Raw genomic sequence first — 22,825 nt, 5'->3', positions numbered from 1 at the left:
TTTTAGAAGAGAAACTCACCCCTTTTATTTTCTGTTAATTATGTAATTTTTTTGTTAATTTACTGTCCAAATGTATTTATAAATTACTTAGGCTCTTGTTATCATATACCAGAGGTGGGACGAAGTCACCATCAAATCACTCTCAAGTCATGAATCAGCAAGCTGACTTGAGACTTGACTTGGGACTTGCAGATCGATGACTTGAGAATGACATGACAGTGACTTCTTCCCACCTCTGTCACATACACACTATTATTATTATTTATTATATTTTATTTTTACTTCTATTTTGTAATTTGATTCTTAAATGGACCACAATGGAAATGTGTTTTCATGCTCTTGTGTCATCCATATATTTGAATGCATTTACAGTTACAGTATATTATGTACTTACATATAACTTACTAAATAAAATTACTCACCGCACTCACGCTTTTAATATAAAGATGATTTTCCGCCCTCTGCTGGAATGGCGCGTGAGTCCAGAAAGTAATTAAACATCCATTGTTCAATGTTGTTAGCTAATATCTGTAGGTTCTCCAAAAATATTAGTCCTATCAACATCACATTTTTGCAGCATTCATCCTTGACCCAAAATACATAAGCATACCAAACAGCAAATGTCAGCTGTTCACAGTTTCTCTGTGATCGAAGTTCTATGCAAGAACATACCACATAGCTGCTGGAGACAGGTGCTTTTAATTTGACAAAAAAAAAAGACAGTGGCTGAAGATATGAAAATCACTACACATTTCACTCATGTACCAACATGAGACTTAACTCACTCATGGTAAAAGCAACATAACACTTAATTAAACTGACTAAATCAATTGAACTACAAAAACACAATAAATCAATAACACTAACAACACTGTTAAACTAACATGAACCACAATAACAACATTTAAAACCTCAAAACTGTGAACTCCCATGGTGCATCGCAGAACATGTCCATTGTTTACTGGTTAGCTAATTTCTCCAATTTCTGTCTAATTTCTCCAAAAAATATTTGTCCTATCAACTTTGTTTTCATTCATCCTTGACCCAAAATACATACGAATCAAACGGCAAATGTCAGTTGTCCCTGGTTTTTGCATGACTGACACACACACCACCACACCACCACACACACACCCCACACACACACACACACAACACACACCACCCACACACACACACACCACACACACCACCCACACACACACACACACACACACAGATGCCACTTGGCTATTATAATATAGATGAAACCGCCATTACAGATACATGTATATTTATTTCTACATTTATAATATGGTGTGGAGAATGCTCAGGTACGCATCAGCCATCTGATGCCTTTCATTGTGTAATAAATTATAGAGATGCTCATGGTAGTTTTTGAGGTAGCTTCTAAGGAAGCACCTAGGTAGTGGAGATGAAATTTTGCTCCAGAAGCCAAATAAGCCTGATATCCTAGTGCTTCAGTTTTTCCACATTTTGTCATGTTACAGCCTTATTCCAAAATGAAGTAAATTCATTTTTTTCCCTCAAAATTGTACTCACACACCCCATAAAACATGATTTTTTTTTTTTTTTGCAAATTCCTACAAAATAACTAAGAAATCACATGTAAAAAATATTCACAGATTTGGTCAATACTTTGTTGTTGCACCTTTGGTAGCAATTACAGCCTTAAGTCTTCTTGAATATGCCACAAGCTTGGCACACCTATGTTTGGGCAGTTTTGTCCATTCCTTTTTGCAGCACCTCTCAAGCTCCATCAGGTTGGATGGGATCATCGATGCACAGCCATTTGCAGATCTCTCCAGAGATGTTAAATCAGATTCAGCAGTTCAAACAGTTTGTGGGCCAGGTAGGTGATACCCCATGACACAGGTTGCACTGCTCCTGCACCTGCTCAAACAGATATCCTCAATGGAAGGGGGCTGCAGTGAGTGACCTTCTAGGGGGCTACCACCACACTCTGCTCTGTACCCTCCTGTCAGCAGCAGAGCAGTTCATGTACCAGGTGATGATGGAGAAAGTGAGAGTACTCGCCCCCATACACCTGTAAAAAGCTGCCAGCACAGGGTTATGAGGAGACACTGGTGGGCCTTCTTAATGATGTTAACGGAGTTAAATGTCCATATCAAGTCCAAGGAAATATGGACCTCAAGGTATGGCTCCTCAAGCCCCTTGAAGTTACGCTTCAGGAGGTCCTTGTTGCCTTTCTTCTGCCCTCCTCTGGACAGTTTTCCTTCACTCAGCTTGGAGTCGAAGATCTCCTAGGGAAGTTGGCTGTCATCCATCCTCACAGTGAACCACTCACTGAACGTGTTTTTTGATGAAGACACACTGTCCTCTGGAGCTTGGCTTCAGTCAGGACACTGATGTTATTATGGTAGTCTTCCCAACAGATTCTGAGGACACTGCTTAGTTAGCATTGGTGGAATTGCACAAGGGTCTTCAAGTGGTGGCGGTAGGTAGTCCACGACTCAGGGTTGGGATGAGAACAGCTTTGTAGACAAGGATTTTTGTCTTATGTCGATTTTCGCCTTATGTCTGATGTTGAAAAAGGAGGTGGTTGTGTGCTGTCTTGGTGTCTGCTGTGCTCCCCTCCCCTTTTCTCCCTTCTCTGTGTTTCCAGGTGGCTGCATCACAGAGTTGATTGACTCACCTGTTTGCAATCAACAGCACCTGTTAAATACTGCAGTCCTGCATCTCCACAATCGCCAGAAACTCAGCTCTGCCTGCTTGGTACCTGGCTTCATTTCTTCCTCAGCTCTTTAGCTCTGTGTATGCTCATTTTGACTCAGTGTTTGCTCAGTTTTTTAATCAACTTTTTCCTTGTGCCTCCAGCATTTCTGCCTGGGTCTGGGTCCTAACCTTGTTCTCTGGCTTAATCATAACAGTGGTAAATGTAATGCCTCACATCCAGGGAGTAAGATGAGAAACTACAGCATTAAGATTTTTTAGATTTGGGTCAATGTTGAATTAGATTTCGCTAATGGAAAGTGAAAATATTTGCTTACAAAAGCAAGAGAATACCCAATTAAATTTACTTAGAAAGATTTTTTTTTAAATAAAGTCTACTCCATTTATTTTTATTCATTTATTCAGTGTACCTACAGCTGCACTTCTTCCTTCTCTCTCTCTCTCTCTCTCTCTCTCTCTCTCTCTCTCTCTCTCTCTCTCTCTCTCTCTCTGTGTGTGTGTGTGTGGTTTTGAAGTTACATGGAGCTTGAAAAGATGATTAGTTTATTTCACTCTCAAAGCCTAGGCAGAGTGACCTCTCAAGCCCAATGATGCTGCTTTTTTTTTAAATAACTTTATATGAATATAACATAGACATTCTGAGTAACACATACATTCTCCGATAAAATGAATATGTGCAGTTGGGAAAACCTAATTTACAGTTGTATGAAAAACTTTGGGCATCCCTGATGATTTCCATGATTTTCCTTTATAAATCATTGGTTGTTTGGATCAGCAATTTCAGTTAAATATATCATATAGCAGACAAACAGTGTTATTTGAGAAGTGAAATGAAGTTTATAGGATTTATAGAAAGTTGCAGAAATAACAGCCTCTAAATGCTTCCTATAGCCTCCAATGAGAGTCTGGATTCTCACTGAAGGTATTTTGGACCATTCTTCTTTACAAAACATCTCCAGTTCAGTCAGGTTTGTTGGTTTCTGAGCATGGACAGCCAGCTTAAAATCACACCACAGATTTTCAATAATATTCAGGTCTGGAGACTGAGATGGCCATTCCAGAACATTGTACTTGTTCCTCTGCATGAATGCCTTAGAAGATTTTGAGCAGTGTTTAGGATCGTTGCCATACATACGCCCCTTGTTATGTCCAAATAACTCAATTTTAGTTTCATCAGTCCACAGCACCTTATTCCAAAATGAAGCTTGCTTGTCCAAATGTGCTTTAGCATACCTCAAGTGACTGTCTGTGGCATGTACGCAGAAAAGGCTTCCTTTGCATTACAGCATCACCCTTGTGCAAAGTGCGCTGTATAGCTGAACGATGCACAGAGACACTATCTGCAGAAAGATCATGTCGTAGGTCTTTGGAGCAGGTCTGTGGGTTGACTATGACTGTTCTCAACAATCCTTTACTTCAACTTATCTGAGATTTTCTTGGCCTGCCACTTCGCCCTTAACGAGTACTGTGCCTGTGGTCTTCCATTTCTCACTATGTTCCTCACAGTGGAAATTGACAGCTGAAATCTCTGAGATAGCTTTTTGTATCCTTCCCCTAAACCATGATGTTGAACAATCTTTCTTTTCAGGTCATTTGAGAGTTGTTTAGAGGTTCCCATGTACCACTCATTAGAAGAGATGAAAAGAAGAGAAACATTTGTAAATGGCCACCTTAAATACCCTTTCTCATGATTGGATTCACCTGTGTAAGGAGGTCAAGGGTCAGTGAGCTTACCAAACCAATTTTGTGTTCCAATAATTAGTGCTAAATGTATTCAAATCAATAAAATGACAAGGGTGCCCAAATTTATGCACCTGCCTAATTTTGTTTAAATAATTTTTGCACACTTTCTGTAAATACTACAAATTTCATTTCACTTCTCAAATATAAGTGTGTTCGTCTCCTATATGATATATTGAACTGAAATTTCTGATCCAGACAACCAATGATTTATAAAGGAAAATCATGAAAATGATCAGGGGTGCCCAAACGTTTGCATACAACTGTAAAGGTTTTAGCCAAGGTGTATGCAAACGTATGTCCATTACTGCATATGTGCTGCCTATGACAACAATAAAGCATCCTTTGACGTCTGTGTAGAGACGGTGTAAAAAAAAATTCCGATGTCCCTCTTGATATACGGTGAGGGGCTGTGTCAACACACAACTCCTCTATCCTTAGTGGAGAGCTGGAACAGATACCACAGCCAGGTCTGACTGAAAGAAGTCATTATGATGCCCCACACCCACAAGTCCTCATTTCCATGTTAATTTACACTTTATATACACAACCACGTTGGCAGATCAAAAGAAAAAAAATCGGCTCCACTGAGGAGACGTTATATATTTGCAGTTGCAGAATTGCAACGGTTGAATATGGTCATATGTGATCTCATTTTAGCCACATGTGACTTTAATCTGTTCCAGCAAACTCACTTGCAATGAGGTTGAGCCATTTTAATTTTAGTAAGATCCAGAAAGGGGGGGGGGGGCTGCTGCAATTTCTTGTCATGTTACATCTTTGCTGCCTAAACCAGACCAAAACTTTCCACAGCACCTTACCCTGAAGTTGCATCAGCACTGAAGACTTAATTCATTGACCAAGGACATTTCCAGAACAAGCTTCTGAGACAAAAAGTGGAGTGTTTTAGAAAATGGTGGGCACATCTAATTTTGCATAAATTACACGCTGAGTGCTGTTAGAAAGGCCAAACATTTCTCATCATATTTAATTTGAGAATATTTAAGTGGGTGTTAAAAAGGGTAAAGTTGTCCCCTAAGCCAGTATTTCAATCTATTCAGTTAATGATGGTAACTGACAGCTAAAGTGATCATGAGCAAAACACCAAGTCTCTCAGAACATCCGTGACAGTGCTGTGTGGTATTCATGCGCCAATTCTTGCACCTGCAAAAACGGCACCAGTGCCGTTCGACTTTCTTGTGGCATGTCAGTGGCTCTCGTGCAGTATGTATGTGGACTGCTCAAGATTTGTGGTCGTAATTTTCTCCACCAGTACTGACGGCATTCAGCACACAGTCAGCCATCATGTGCTCATTTGGCAGGAGGACCATTTCAGTGAGATTCTATATGAGAAAGTTATCGCCTTTCCCCTTTTTTCGAGCGATGTTGTTTTCCCCCTTTTGTCCACCTGTCACGTGTCAGTGAGATACTAGCTGAAGAGAGATGATTTTATTCTTATATTTAAGCCCTAGAGCCTATTTAACCAAAATCACATACCCAGACATTATGATTTATTTCTCAGCTTGTACAAGGTCAAAAATGCAAAAATTTGGATCAGCTAAAAGACAGGTCCTAGGGGATGCTGTGGATACAAAAAAATTGAAAATAAATAATACTTGGTAGGAATAAATGAGGTTTTTTTTTTCCCAAAAAAATGAATTCCGTATCCTTGGTGGCAAGGCTTCTGGGGTGGATGAAATCCGTCCTGAGTACCTTAAGTCTCTGGATGTTGTGTTACTGTCTTGGTTGACATGCCTCTGCAACATCGCGTGGCGGTTGGGGACAGTGCCTCTGGATTGGCAGACCAGGGTGGTGGTCCCTCTGTTTAAGAAGGGGCCCGGAGGGTGTGTTCCAACTATAGGGGGATCACACTCCTCAGCCTCCCCGGTAGGGTCTATTCCAGAGTACTGGAGAGGAGAATGCAACCGATAGTCGAACCTCAGATTCAGGAGGAGCAGTGTGGTTTTCGTCCTGGTCGCGGAACCACAGAAACTCATCTCTGCTGTTTGCGGATGATGTGGTTCTGTTGGCTTCATCAAATCAGGACCTTCAGCGTGCACTGGGGTGATTTGCAGCCGAGTGTGAAGCGTTCAGGATGAAAATCAGCACCTCCAAATTCGAGGCCATGGTTCTCGACCGGAAAAAGGTGCCTTGCCCTCTTCAGATTGGTGGAGTGTCCTTGCCTCAAGTGGAGGAGTTTAAGTATCTCGGGGTCTTGTTCACGAGCGAGGAATGGATGGAGCGTGAGCTCAACAGACAGATCGGTGCAGCATCTGCAGTGATGCGGTCGCTGTATCGGACCGCTGTGGTGAAGAGAGAGCTGAGCAGGGGGGCAAAGCTCTCAATTTACCGATCAATCTACGTTCTGACCCTCACGTATGGTCATGAGATTTGGCTCATGACTGAAAGAACGAGCTCGCGAGTACAAGCAGCCGAGATGAGTTTCCTCTGCAGGGTGGCTGGGCGCACCCTTAGAGATAGGGTGAGGAACTCAGTCACTCAGGAGGAGCTCAGAGTCAAGCCGCTGCTCCTCCACGTCGAAAGGAGCCAGCTGAGGTGGCTCGGGCATCTTTTGCGGATGCCCCCTGGATGCATTGCTGGAGAGGTGTTCCGGGCATGTCCCATTGGGAGGAGGCCCCGGGGAAGACCCAAGACACACTGGAGGAACTATGTTTCTCGGCTGGCTTGGGAACACCTCGGGGTTCCCCCGGAGGTGCTGGGGGAGGTGTATGTGGATCAGGAGGTCTGGGCGGCTTTTCTTGAGCTGCTGCCCCCGCGACCCGACTCCGGATAAAGCGGAAGAAATTAATGCATGGATGGATGAATTCTGATTTATGTCTTTATTTGCTTGGCATTTCAGCTGTGGTTAGTTGATATGTGATTGAAGTGGATACTTTTGTAGAGGAGACTTTGCTTGACATTTTGATGTATAATAAGTGTATGTTGGTGTCAGCATTGTTTAGTTATGAGTGTTCAGATGTTCCAAAACAGGGCAAGTCCCCAAATTTGGGGACTCTAGGGTTTAAGAGGTTAGAATAAGTTTCCCTCATGTGTTGCAGGCCTGAACTGAAGGAATGGATACATATTAACAAATGAATCTAGAGCACCACACTCACAGAGCGCAAACCTCCACCAACACTAGTTTCCAATTCCCCAAATTTTACCTTGGTCAAAATTTTCAAGGTCAGAGTCCTGTTGGAAGTGCCTCTTCATAAGCTAAATTATAAGACAAAAGATAGATCAAAATGGCTTTTCAGTTTTAAAATCAAATATCCGCTAAGTCTGCAACACAGATCAGATGCGGATCAAACTTGGTCTGTTCATTGAGCGTGCCAGTTTACACTTCATTATCACAAATGTGAGTGATTCGGGCACTTTTGATTGAGATATAATGCAAAATGTACAACCTCAGTTCCAATGAAGTTGGGACGCTGTGTAAAATGTAAATAAAAACAGAATACAATGATTTGCAAATCCTCTTCAACCTATATTCAATTGAATACATGACAAAGACAAGATATGAGGTCTGTTAGAAAACTATCCAACCTTTTTATTTTTTGCAAAAACCATATGGATTTGAATCATGTGTGATTGCATCAGCCAAGCTTGAACCTTCGTGCGCATGCGTGAGTTTTTTCACGCCTGTCGGTTGCGTTATTCGCCTGTGAGCACGCTTTGTGGGAGGAGTGGTCCAGCCCCCTCGGCAGATTTTCATTGTCAGGAAAATGGCTGAGTGACTGCCGCTTTGCTGCATCAAAATTTTTTCAGAAACTGTGAGAGACAGCCAGGTGGAAACCATTTGGAAATTTCAGATGGCTTTCGGTGAAGACCTTATGGGCATCACGCAGATTAAGGAGCAGTACAACCGTATTAAAGACGGCAGCTGAGGGCGCGCCGCGCTTCGAGCGGCCATCAACAGGCTGAAACGACCAGATCATTTCCAAAGTGAAGGCTGTGTTGATCCGGGACATCGTCTGACTACCAGAGAAATGGCAAGAGAGGTGGACATAGCACTTTATTGGCACATTACACTGTTACAGGAGATTTTGTAATGAAAGACGTGCGGCGGCCAGCTCTTCCACCATTCAGAAGATTCAGACGGCTTTGGGTGGCTTTTCAGTCGAGTGAGTATCCGAGAAATTGTTGAAGATCTGGGCATGCCACAACATGTCCTGTGAGACCAACACGGAGGCGCGCCCTCCGCCATTGTGCGCCGCCTTTAAACCGGCTGTACCACTCCTTAATCTCTGTGATGCCCATAAAATCGTCCCTGAAAGCCATCTGAATTTTCCGAATGGTGTCCACCTGGCTGTCTCTCACAGTTTCTGGAAAAATTTGATGCATTGCTGCTCCAGCCATTCAGACATTTTCCTCACAATGAAAATCCGACGAGGGGGGAGGACCAGTGCTCACTCAAAGCCTGCTCACAGGCGATTGACGCAACCGACAGGTGTGAAAAAAACTCACGCATGCGCACGAAGGTTCAAGCTTGGCTGATGCAATCACACGTGATTCAAATCCATATGGTTTTTGCAAAAAATAAAAAGGTCGGATGGTTTCTAACAGACCTTGTATTTAATGTTCAAACTGATAAACTTTATTGTTTTTGTGCAAATATTTGCTCATTTTGAAATGGATGCCTGCAACATGTTTCAAAAAAGTTGGGACAGTGGTATGTTTACCACTGTGTTACATCACCTTTCCTTCTAACAACACTCAATAAGCATTTGGGAACTGAGGACACTAATTGTTGAAGCTTTGTAGGTGGAATTCTTTCCCATTCTTGCTTGATGTACGACTTCAGTTGTTTAACAATTCGGGGTCTCCACTGTCATATTTTGTGCTTCATAATGTGCCACACATTTTCAATGGGCGACAGGTCTGGACTGCAGGCAGGCCAGTCTAGTACCTGCACTCTTTTACTATGAAGCCACGCTGTTGTAACACGTGCAGAATGTGGCTTGGCATTGTCTTGCTGAAATAAGCAGGGACCTCTCTGAAAAAGACGTTGCTTGGATGGCAGTATGTGTTGCTCCAAAACCTGGATGTACCTTTCAGCATTGATGGTGCCATCACAGATGTTTAAGTTGCCCATGACATGGGCAGTAACACACTCCTATAACATCACAGATGTTGACTTTTGAACTTTGCACTGGTAACAATCTGGATGATCTTTTTCCTCTTTTGTCTAGAGGACACGACGTCCATGATTTCCAAAAACAATCTGAAATGTGGACTCATCAGACCAAAGCACACTTTTCCACTTTGCGTCTGTCCATTTCAAATGAGCTCAGGCCCAGAGAAGGCAGCGGTGTTTCTGGATGTTGTTTATGTATGGCTTTCGCTTTGCATGGTACAGTTTTAACTTGCACTTGTAGATGTAGCGACGAGCTGTGTTAACTGACAATGTTTTTCTGAAGTGTTCCTGAGCCCATGTGGTAAGATCCTTTACACAATGATGTCTGTTTTTAATGTAGTGCTGCCTGAGGGATCAAAGGTCACAGGCATTCAATGTTGGTTTTCGGCCTTGCCGCTTACATGTAGAAAGTTCTCCAGATTCTCTGAATCTTCTGATTATATTATGGACTGTAGATGATAGAATCCCTAAATTCCTTGCAATTGAATGTTGAGAAACATTGTTCTTAAACTGGGCTATTTTTTCACGCAGTTGTTCACAAAGTGGTGATCCTCACCCCATCTTTACTTGTGAATGGCTGAGCCTTTTGGGCACGGTTGCCCAAGTTCAGTCCATGGGATCTACCTTCCTGACACTCTTAGTTGTCTCCCTGTTCCAACACACCTGAATCCAATGAAAGACTCGTTAGCAGGCTTTTCATGAGCTTTTCATTGGATTCAGGTGTGTTGGAACAGGGAGAAAACTAAGAGTGTCAGGAAGGTAGATCTCGAGGACCGAACTTGGGCACCCCTGCTTTTGGGAATGCTCCTTTTATACCCAATCATGACACTCGCCTGTTTCCAATTTGGTGTTCTTTGAGCATTTATCAACTTTCCCAGTGTTTGTTGCCCCATCCCAACTTTTTTGAAACGTGGTGCAGGCATCCATTTCAAAATGAGCAAATATTTGCACAAAAACAACAAAGTTTATCAGTTTGAACATTAAATATCTTGTCTTTGTGGTGTATTCAGTTGAATATAGATTGAAGAGGATTTTCAAATCATTGTATTCTGTTTTTATTTACATTTTACACAATGTCCCAACTTCATTGGAATTAGGGTTGTACACCAAATGGGCTTGTCAGTATTAAACTCTGTCGTGTGGGACAATGTACTTGTTTGGAGTTTGTATTGCTTTATGTTCTTGTTTGTTTGTTTTATTTATTGCTCTATGTTCAGGTTTTGTTTTGCTTTGTGTTCTGGTGACTACATACTCTTCTCTTGTGTCTGGGGTTTGACTTTTGGTGTGTTTCCTTTTGTTTGCCAGGCCTCCTTCCTCTTGTCTTCCTCATGTCACACCTTGTGTCATCGCACCAGTCTTCTCACAGTCCTTGTCTTTTGTTATTACCACGCCTTGTTTTTTGAACCTTGCCTGTTTCACGACCATGAGTTTGTCTCATGATTTGTATACCGCTGCTGATTCTTGACTGCCTTTTTTGTACCGAACCCTGCTAGTTTACTAAGTAAATCCTTTTACTCATTCCGTGCCTCTGTGTGAGTCCTGCATTTGTGTCCAGGCTTTCTGGGTCCAAGTTCATGACAAAATTCCAATGTCCACAAAATCCACAACAGATCAAACTGTGTCAGATGAGAGTGAGTGTCAGTCTGCACCTCACTTTCAAATATAAAAGTGATTGGGGCATGTTTGATTAAGATATAATGTAAAATATACATTAAATGGAGTTTTCAATGTTAAATTTGAAGGACCACAAAATCTGTAATCTGGATCAGATCCAGATCAAACTTTGATGGCCGATAAAGGATACCATCCTACATAGCACTCTCAAATATGAAAGAAGTTTGATCTTCTTCAACACAGTTATGAATTTTTGAAAATTTGTTTAATGTTAAAGATAGAGATTTTTCATGACTTTGACCTTTAACCTATGACCCTGAAAAATGAATCAGTTATTGTCTATCAGGACATGAATCTTCTGTAAAAATTTCATAATGACAAAAAATTGCACGTTACAGGCTGTTCACAAACAAACGGGTGAAACCATAACTGCCGCCAAACTTTGTTGGTGGAGTAAATGAAGGTGACCATACAAAACACTAAATATCTTGGGTTCACAAGGTATGCAATGAAATAGAAGTCAAAGAAAATGTAAGGATCACTGAGAGCAGTGATCCTTACATTTTCAAAATGTGAGGATCTGCACAGAGGGTGGCCGCCAGCCAGCAACATTAAACACATTAAAAAAAAACTAAAAACAAACAAACACTGTTTTTTTGTGTTATCCATATTGCCCCAACTTTTTTATTATATGGGGTTGCAAAGCACAGTGTAGTTTCTAGATACACAGATACAGAATTGTTGGAGTTTGTGGACTTTTTACCTAAAAATTTAACTATATGGAACTGCAAAAGGAAGATGATCACCAATTATGTTCTCTCAGCCATATGGGGTATGCAGCCAGTACATTCTGAGTGCTGGATAAATGAGGAGGGTTGTGTCAGAGAGGGCATCCAGTGTAAACGTGCCAAAAAAAAATAAAAAAAAAATTAAAGATACAGAGTACAAATCGAAATTCCATACTGGATCGGTTGAGGCCTGGGTTATCAATGACCGGTGCCACTGGTCAACAGGGTGCTGGCAAAAATTGGGCTACTGCTGGTTGTAGAAGAAGAAGAAGAAGAGGGAGATAACATGTCTTGAAACAGCAAGAGAACAGGAAATCTAGAAGGGTGGAAGTGAGAGTCGGGGATTTTGAATGTTGGCAGTATGACTGGAAAAGGGAGAATGCTGGCTGATATTGGCTGATATGATAGAGAGGAGAAAGGTAGACATATTGCATGTGCAACAGACCAAGTGGAAGGGAAGCAAGAGCAGGAGCATAGATGGTGGGTTCAAGTTGTTGTATCATGGTGTTAATAGGAAGGGAAATAGTGTTGGGGTTATTTTAAAGGAAGACTATGTTAAGAGTGTGTTGGAGGTTAAGTGTCTGACAGGGTGATGAGTGTGAAGTTGGAAATTGAAGAGGTGTTGATGAATATCATCAGTGTACGTGTATATGCCCCACAGGTAGGTTGCGAGATGAAGGAGAAAGATTTCTGGAGTGAGTTAGATGAGGTGGTGGAGAGTGTCCCCAAGCATGAAAGAGTGGTGATAGGAGAGGACTTCAATGGGCATGTTGTCAAAAGAAATAGAGGGGATGTGGAAACAATAGGTAGATATAGTATCAAGGGCAGGAATGTGGAAGGACAGAGGGTAGCTGATTTTGCAAAAAAGATGGAAATGGCTGTGGTGAATACCTACTTTAAGAAAAGAGAGGAGCACAGGGTGACATAGAAGAGTGGATGAAAGTACACATAGATGGACCACATTCTTTGTAGGAGATCCAAGCTAAAAAAAATTGGAGACTTAAAGTGGTGGCAGGAGAGAGTGTAGCTAGACAGCACAGGATGGTGGTATGTAGGATGACTTTAGACATGAAGAAGAAGAAGAGAGGGAGAGCTCAACAAAGGATAAGATGGTGGAAGCTGAAGGAGGAAGACTGGATGGACAATTGGAAAAGTACTGCAGATGTGGCGAGGGAGACTGCTAGGAAGGTACTGGGTGTGACATCTGGACAGCACAAGGAAGACAAGGAGACATGGTGGTGGAACAAAGATGTCCTGAAAAGCATAAGGAGAAAGAGGTGGCAAAAAGCATTGGGATAGTCGGGCAGATGAAGAAAGCAGACAGGAGTACAAGAAGATGTGGCATAAGCAGAAAAGAGAAGTGGCAAAACCTCAGGAAAAGGCATTTAGTGAGCTGTACAAGAAGGTGAATAGTAAAGATGGAGAAAATGACTTGTACCAATTGGAAAGACAAAGGGGCAGAGCTGGAAAGGATGTGCAGCATGTTAGGGTGGTAAAAGATGCAGATGGTAATGTGCTGACAAGCAGGGAGAATGTGTTGATAGGTGGAGGGAATCTTTTGAGGAGCTGATGAATTAAGAAAATGAGAGAGAGAAAAGGCTGGATGATGTGGAGAGAGTAAATCAGGAAGTGCAAAGGATTAGTAAGGATGAAGTGAAGGTAGCTATGAAGAGGATGAAGAGCAGAAAGTCAGATGGTCCAGATGATATTCCAGTGGAGGCATGGAAATGTCTTGGAGAGATGACAGTCAAGTTTCTAACCAGATTGTTTAATAAAATCTTGGAAAGTGAGAGGATGCCTGAGGAGTGGAGACAAAGTGTGCTGGTTCCTGTTTTCAACAATAAGGGTGATGTGCAGAGCTGCAGTAACTAGTTGGTCAGCCACAACATGAAGCTATGGGGAAGAGTAATAGAAGCTAGGCTTAGAAAACAGGTGAAGATTGTGAGTAGCAATATGGTTTCATGCCCAGAAAGAGCACTATGATGCAATGTTTGCTGTGAGAATACTGATGGAGAAGTATAGAAAAGGCCAGAAGGAGTTACATTGTGTGTTTGTGGATTCAGAGGAAAGCTGCCAAGAGAAGAGTTGTGGTATTGCATGAGGAAGTCTGGAGTGGCAGAGAAGTATGTGAGGGTAGTGCAGGACATGTACAAGGATAGTGTGACAGCGGTGAGATGCACACTAGGAATGACAGACTCATTCAAGGTGGAGGTGGGATTACACCAAAGATCAGCTCCGACTCCTTTCCTGTTTCGCAGTGGTGATGGACAGGTTGACGGATGAGATCAGACAGGAGTCTCCATGGACTATGATGTTTGCAGATGACATTGTGATCTGTAGTGAGAGTAGAGAGCAGACTGAGTCTAGCCTGGAAAGGTGGAGATATGCTCTGGAGAGCAGGGGAATGAAAGTCAGTAGGAACAAGACTGAGTACATGTGTATGAATGAGAGGGAGCCAGGTGGAATAGTGTGGTTACAACGAGTAGAAGTGGTGAAAGTAGATGAGTTTAAATACTTGGGGTCAACTGTCCAAAGTAATGGAGAGTGTGGTAGAGAGGTAAAGAAGAGAATGCAGGCAAGGTGGAATCGGTGGAGAAAAGGTGGCAGGAGTGATCTGTGATCAAAGAATATCTGCAAGAGTGAAGGGGAAAGTCTATAAGACATTAGTGAGACCAGTGATGTTGTACGGCTTAGAGATGTTGGCACTAACAAAAAGACAGGAGGCAGAGCTGGAGATGTTGCAGTTCTCTTCGGGAGTGACAAGAATGGACAGGATTAGTAATGAACATATCAGAGGGACAGCTCAGGTGGGATGGTTTGGAGACAAAGTCAGAGAGGCGACATTGAGATGTTTTGGAAACGTGTAAATGAAGGACCCAAGTTAAATAGGGAGAAGGATGTTGACGATGGAGCCACCAGGCAGAAGGAGAAAAGGGAGGCCAAAGAGCTTTATGGATGTGGTGAGGGAGGACATGCAGGTTATTGGTGTGACAGAGGAAGTTACAGAGGACACAGTGAGATGTAAACGATTGAACTGCTGTGGCGACCCCTAATGGGAGCAGCCGAAAGAAGAAGAATATATATTAATAGCCAAGTGGCTTCTGTGTGCATGTGTGTGTGTGTGTGTGTGTGTGTAAGCGTGCATGTGTGTGTATGGCTTTGATCACACAAAAACCGAGGACAGCTGACATATGCCGTTTGGTATGCTTATGTATTTTGGATCAAGGATGAATGCTGTGAATGGTGATGGGACAAATATTTTTGGAGAAAATAGCCATTTTAGCTAACCAGTAAACAAAGGACATTGTGCTGCAATGCACCTTGGGAGTTCGGGGTTTTGAGGTTTTAAATGTTCTTGTGGTTTTTGCCAGTTTTACAGTGTTGTTAGTGTTATTGATTTATTGGGTTTTGTAGCTCAATTAGTTTAGTCAGTTTAGTTAAGTCTCATGTTGCTGTTACCATTACTGACTTAAATTTCATGTTTGTACCATGAGTGAAATGTGTCATGTTTTTAATGTCTTCTGCCACTGTCTTTGTTTATCAAATTAAAAACACCTGCTTACAGCAGCTGTGCGTGCATGCAACTTCAATCACAAAGAAACTGTGGACAGCTTAAATTTGACATTTGGTATGCTTACTGTATGTATTTTGGGTCAAGGATGAACAATGCAAAAATGGACCAATGGATGTTGTTAACTACTTTCTAGACTCACGTGCCATTCCAGCAGGGTGGAATGGCTTTAAAGCATGAGTGATTTTAAAGTATAGGTGACATAAAATGTAATGTGTTTTTGAGTATTTAAGACCAAAATTAAACAACAGTTTGAAATGAATGCTTTCCCACTGTGTGGTTACTGAAGTAAATATTCTGAATAAATATTCGGATTTTGAACTGCGCGCCACTACAAAACCAGGAATGTTTGGGTGAGTCATGGCATTGAAGAAGGAGGAAGTGATCACAGCGGGAGAACCATGTACTTAACAGCCCCAATTTGTTTGGTTAGCGATCCGACATATTTCTGTGTTTAAGTGTTTAATTTCTGGAGTTATGTCGGCTGGATGAGTTTGGTGGTGCTGCATGGTTTTACATGTGTCTGAACGGTTCAGTCTGGCAGGCAGAACCCTTTTGGTTGGCAGGTGGAACGTGCGTTCACAGTGCCGTGCATCATCTCCACTCCACACGCAGGCAAAACTGAGTATTTTCACATTATTTTATTTTTTTGTGGATCATGAGATAATTTCATCGCCTGCAGACTGAGACATTGTGAGCAGATGAGGGGCTGTGAGTCTTTCAACTTGCAGCGTAAAGTGGCCCACGGTGGAAGAAGAGGAAGCTCCGTTCACAGCAGAGACTCGAACCATCAGCCGTAGATGCAATCAACGGATTACTCCTGTGCCGGCGCAGTAACCTGGCACAAAATGCCGTTGTCACAGGGGGACTTTTCTTCAGCCAGGACAAGGAATTAAAATATTTTCAGATATCGTTTTCGAAAATCAGGCTTTATGTGGATACATGTTCATCAGACTGTCAAGATGATCTCACTGAAATGAACAGGTAAGACTTGATATTTACTCCTTGTGTGAATGGTTTTAATATTTACATAATAGCGTGTTTATCACGCTACTAACGTACAGTACACTAACTGTATTCAAGAAGGAAACATGATTTATTTTCAAAATAGCTGATATTTTTAGTCCCTCGTAGGTACTGTCATTTTTCAGATTTGAAATGTATTTACCTGTTTTTAAGAAAAAAAAACATAAATAAAAAAATCCACACTTCCTCATCACTTTTTTTCTGATGTCAAGGATAGTAAACAAACTTTTTTAAACAGTGAATTATGACCAAAGAGCTGGCAAAAAAAACAAAACAAAAAAAAAACAAAACAGTTTGTCATCTCCAGCATACCGAAATCGCCTGCATTATTTATTTATTTATTTATTTATTTATTTTTCATAATCACCATTCTTTGTTCTGAACTCTGCCAATGTCATCACTGTTATCAGACTGAAGGTTTTCCTCCAAGGTTTTTGTCTCCCTCATTGTTGTCTAAATATCAGAGTGAAGATGACGGAAGGCTGGTACAGAAAGATAAGCACGAAGCAGACAGAATCAGAGTGAAGTTGAGGGATAAGCCCAAAACCAACAGTAATAAAATACCCAAAACAAAGATGAACAAAAACCAAAGGCTGAATAAAATACTGACATGAAAAGAATCACACTAGGAAACAAGTGAAAAAACTGGAAAGAGAGCAACAAGAAAATTGAAGGCTGGAGCTGAAACTAGAACGGAACTCATATGTGGCCAAAGGATTGTTGTTGTTGTCCATTCAGCTGCTCCTGTTTTGTTGTTCGCCACAGCGGATACAACCAGATCTGCACTGGTATTTGGCACAAGTTTTATACCGGATGCCCTTCCTGATGCAACTTCAGTTTTACCTGGAGAAACACACACAACTGCTGGTGTTGCAAAGAAGGTTTCCAATACAATACAAGTACTAACCAGGTCTCGCACTGCTTAGCTTCTGAGATCTGATGGGATCAGGCCTACACAGAGCAGATCAGCTGCATGTGGTCAAAGTATAATAAATAGATAATTCAACCGCTGATGAAAGTAATCATAAACTGACATTCAAAGACAGAGGATCAAAGACTAGGGACATGGACACAGACAAGAGACAAAGCCAAGATGAAAACCCAGACATGAGGCAGCTTATGACAACATTGTCCCACGGCAACAAAAATAATTAATTGAACATATTTAATATTCAGTTTTATTATAAATAATCTAACATACTGTTGGATTTAAAGTTCCTTAAAGTGTGTGTGTGTGTGTGGGGGGGGGGGGGGGGGGGGATCCTAATTCGTTGACATATTTGAACATTTAAAAAAAGTAAGTTGTTCCACAACAGCATCAAAATAGTGTAGATTAGTGTACAATGTTTTTAGTTAATAATTTATTCAATGAAGTGTCCTTTGAATTCATGACACATATTTAATATTCAGTTTTATTTTAAATAATTGAACATACAGCTAAATTAAAAGTTCCATGGGGGGGGGGGAGTCCAAATTCATTGACATATTTCAACATTTTCAAAAGATTACTGTTACTAGTAATCTGTTATTAGTTACTCCCTAATAATTAATTACTTTTATAATGATGTAACAAAGTTATTTTTGGAAGACGTAATAGTAACTATAACTAAATACCTTTTTAAAGTTACATGCCCAACACTGTTGATGTCCTGATGCTTGACACACAGAATCATTAGCTGGGTTTCTATTACAGATATGTTGTTGTGTGTGGGCCGCTGAAGAGGAGGTACTGCTGGCCCACCACCACCAGAGGGCGCCCTGCCTGGAGTGCGGGCTCCAGGCACCAGAGGGCGCTGCCGCATCATGGGAGTAGCCTGGGTGACAGCTGTCACCCATCACCAGACACAGCTGTTCCACTCAGCACAGAGGTATATCAGGAGGACGGCGTCTCCACCTCAGTGCCGAGATATCGCCTAAGACTAAGGTAGTATTCTCTGCATTTATATATTGCATAAACAGCTAAACCTGTTAAACCTTTTCAGGACTGGTAGCTTCATTGTTTGGATAAGTACTCACCTTCCTGCTGTTCTTTGACAAGAGGTGGAGGCGGCTTCTCCCCTCTCCGTTACTGGGTGCGGTCATCCACGCCTGTGTGTTGTTGCTCTCTCCTGCCAGCAGTACCGGATCCGACGAGCGGAGGCAGTGGCCACCTGGGAATTCGGGACTTGGCGGTTCCAGTATTTCCAGGGTTCGGTGGCGGAGGAGATCTGGGTGGTTCCGGTTCGACTGAGACGGACGTCTCCTACCTTCGAGCCTGCCCACACGACACCAGCGGATTCGACCCCAAATTGTGTTTGTTCTATTAATTGTGCTTGTTTCACAGTAGTAAATCTTGTTATTTACCTTCTCCATTGTCCGTTCATTGCGCCCCCTGTTGTGGGTCCGTGTTCCTACACTTTCACAACATATGTACAAAATTTAAGTGATATTTTCAGAATGTTGACAAAACAGAAAAGCAAAATGACAGCGAATGCGATTTCTGGATTTTGTCGTCTCGCAACCGTCTCGCGGTCATTCCAGTGAGCCTCTCATGAGAACTGTAATTCCAATAGTCATGATGACAGAAAGGTAAGTTCTGCACAATATTACCATTTTGTGTTTTTTTTTTTCCGAATTCCATATTGCTGTAAAGTCATCTCTTAAAATGTTTAACAAGTCATCTATCTATTATTCCGTCCACATCTACTATGCCATGTATTTTCATGTCATGTCATGTCATGTCATGTCTTTTTCCTGATTCCTGATTCTCTCCCCTCAGCCCCAACCAGTCCCAGCAGAAGACTGCCCCTCCATGAGCCTGGTTCTGCTGGAGGTTTCTTCCTGTTAAAAGGGAGTTTTTCCTTCCCAGTCGCCAAGTTCTTGCTCACAGGGGGTCGTTTTGACCGTTGGGGTTTTTCTGTAATTATTGTCTGGCTTTTGCCTTACAATATAAAGCACCTTGGGGCAACTGTTTGTTGTGATTTGGCGCTATATAAATAAAATTGATTTGATTTGATTTATTTTATAATGTCACATGACTCGTTCTGTATGTCATGTGACCTACAATTGCAGAAAAAACTGTCACTGCAGTTTCAAGAAATAAAGGTTTTCACACTGCCCAAAAAAGTGTGTGAGTGTAAAAAAAAGTTTTTTGTGATATTTGAGAAGGTTTCTTTTTTCAAAATAAATTAATTTCCATTAAGCATCTTTTCAATTCATTAATTCAAATAGAGCAATTTGGAGGGTAATGGGAATCTGCCACATATCTGGACAGAAAAACTCTTACTTCTGAGTCTACCATCTAAACTGTAATGCACTAGACACTGGAACATTTGTGTCTTAAAGGGAATAACAGATTACTTTGCACCCAGATACATCAAAACAGCGCTGGACAGGCCACAAATGTAAATGTGTTAAGTGCTTTAGACCATAGGTCATAAAGTGGATAAAACCCCTTCACCAGACCCATTTTGGTGACAAGTTGCTGGGGGTAAGTTTACACTCGCTTTAATGAAACACATCATTACCATGGTAATGTGCAAAAACGCTTTTCCACTTTGCCACAAAACGTCGCCACTAATTGCATCTCATTAACAACTAAGACTAGAGTACAGAGTTTGGTCAGCAAGTTTCAATTTGCTGTATGTTCCTTATGGTATGTCTACATCTGTTAGAGCTAAATATAATTATACTACTTCAGTTTCATTCACAAAACTTACACAGTGTTAATACCTATTTCTATTATTTGTAAAAAGGATTTTTATAAACAAAATCTTTGGCATGCCTTGTACTGAGGCGTCTATTCTGTCTGACCATTCTGACATAAAGCACAGATCAGTGGAGTGATGCAGTGATGGTTTTTTCTTCTTCTCAGTTTCTCTGAAATGAAAGCAAAGTGGTCATCAGGTTCTTGGTAATCACTCTTGCCGAGGCCCTTCTCACCCAACTGCTCAGCTTGGCTGAGCAGCCAATTCTTGGAAGAGTTGTGGTCGTTCTGTTTTCTATTTAAGAATTACAGAAGTCACTGTGCTCATGGGAACCTTTGATCCTGCAGAAATATTTAGTATCCTTACAAAGATCTGTGCCTCGGCACAGTCCTGTCTCTATCCTCTGAAAGCAACTCCTTTGATGTCATGGTTTGGTTTTTGCTCCAATTCAAATTGCCACAATGGGGGACTTGACAGGTGAAGAAATGGAGAAAATGATTTTCAATAGAAAGAAATGCACCTGAGAAACATTTGTTTGTGCTGTAGTAACAGGGCTGATAGTCAACAGTTACAATTGTGTTTCAATTGAAACTGTTTCAATTTCAGGGTTTGGACTTTTTGTATTATGCTTACTCTTTTCTGTTTAGTTAAGTTTGTTTGATTTTGCTGTTTGTGATTTCTCTTGCTGGGTTTTTCCTGCTTGGGCTTTGTCTTTCCCTATCTCTCTTGTCTGCCTCTCTTTGTGCTTGGTGGTGAATGGCGCACGCTGTTTGGCCACATCCCTATTCTGGTGCTTTCCACACACCTGTTCCTAATCTGTAGCTCATCACCAGGGTGTATATAAGCTTCACTGGTTGCACTGTTTCCTCACCAGATCGTTGTGCCTTGTGCCATCGCTTCCAGCTCTGTTCCTTGTGTTTTCCTCACCTCGCCTGCTTCCTAGTATGACCTACTGCCTATTTTTTTGACCACACCTTGTCGCCTGATGCGCCTGATTTGTTTGCTGATTTTGGACTGCCTTTATGTGTACCGGACCCTGCATATTCCACCATTAAACAATCGTAAAATTCAGATTTGTTAGGTTGAGTCCTGCTTTTGTATCCAGACGTCTCTGTTTACCAAGCCTGATAGAACGAGCTGGCCAACGATGGACACAGCAGACTCTAATGCTTTCCAGATGGCGGTATGCCATCATAGTCGGCAGTTGGCCCAGCAAGAAGACCGTCTTGCCTCTCTAAGCTCAGGGTTTAGTGACCTGGCTAAATGACAAGATTCTTTTATGCCTTCCGTGAGCTCACAGATGGAGCAGCTACTTGCTAAGTTGAACATTCAGGCCTCTTCTGATTCGGCTCCCGTGGCTACCAGCAATCCACTTCCGGGACTGAGTGCAGCCCCACCAGCATCCACAGCTGAACCAATTCTTTGCAACCAGCTGTCACAACCAAAGCATTTCTCCAGCAAGTCTGGAGACGGTAAACCATTTATCACCCAGTGCAAACTGCATTTTGAAATAATGTCATCAATGTTTCCACCTGAAAGGACAATGATGGCATTCAGGATCACTCACTTTACCGGCTGGGCTATGGCAGAGTGGAGCACGCAGTCTTCCTCATGTGACTCTTTTCAAGCATTCAAGACGGCTTTACAGCAAGTATTCCAGAACACATCGCCGGGACGTGAAGCAGCACATTCCCTCATGAAGCTTAAGCAGGGAAGCAGATGAGTCACCGACTACGTGACTGACTTCCGCATCTTGGCCTCCAAGAGCAAGTGGAATCCTGCCATCCTTCAAGACATGTTCAGCTATAATATGCGATAAACAAATAAATCTGTTAATTTGCTTATGTTTTGCTGTTTAATGTCAACTTTGGACTTGTGTCTTTTAAAGTTTTTTTTAAAATTCACCTTTAACCTGGCCAATACTGTGTATTGTGTTTTATACCTGTGTCTTTTTTGTGTATGTGCATGTGAGTGTGTGCGCAGTTGAGTGTGTTCGTGGAACAGGAGCATCAGCTGAAACAGTCAAATCAGCACTTTTCCTAAGCTTGAAATGTGTCACCTTGAAGAAAAAGGCTTCAGTCCAGTTCCAGTCAGTCCCACTCCACCACTGCTGTCAGCAATATCCCAGCTTGTTCGCAGCGTGCGGCTGCTTATATTTGGATTATTTGAGCCAGAAGAGAGAAAACACAGGCATCTCTCTGTTTGTCTTTCTTGTCCGCTCTGAGAAGTCTTTCAGGTGGACTCTGTGACATGTAATGTTTCCAGTTCAAGATATGTACACACAGAATCCGTTTTACGAACTGAAAGCAGTCACTACAGGTGAGAGTTGAACTGAATGGAGACAAAGACACACACACACACACACACACACACACACACACACACACACACACACACACACACACACACACACACACACACACACACACACACACACACACACACACACACACACACACACACACACACACACAAGTAAAATCACTCTAAAGTTCACTGGTGTAAATTAAACAAACATTTGTTCTTCATTGTGGACAAAAACAAAAAGGGCTTTCATAGACAAAGTCAA

This window comes from Thalassophryne amazonica, chromosome 8 (assembly GCF_902500255.1).
Source record: "Thalassophryne amazonica chromosome 8, fThaAma1.1, whole genome shotgun sequence".
NCBI lineage: Eukaryota > Metazoa > Chordata > Actinopteri > Batrachoidiformes > Batrachoididae > Thalassophryne > Thalassophryne amazonica.
The sequence above is the reverse complement of the archived record's forward strand: the minus strand, read 5'-3'. Positions refer to the sequence as shown.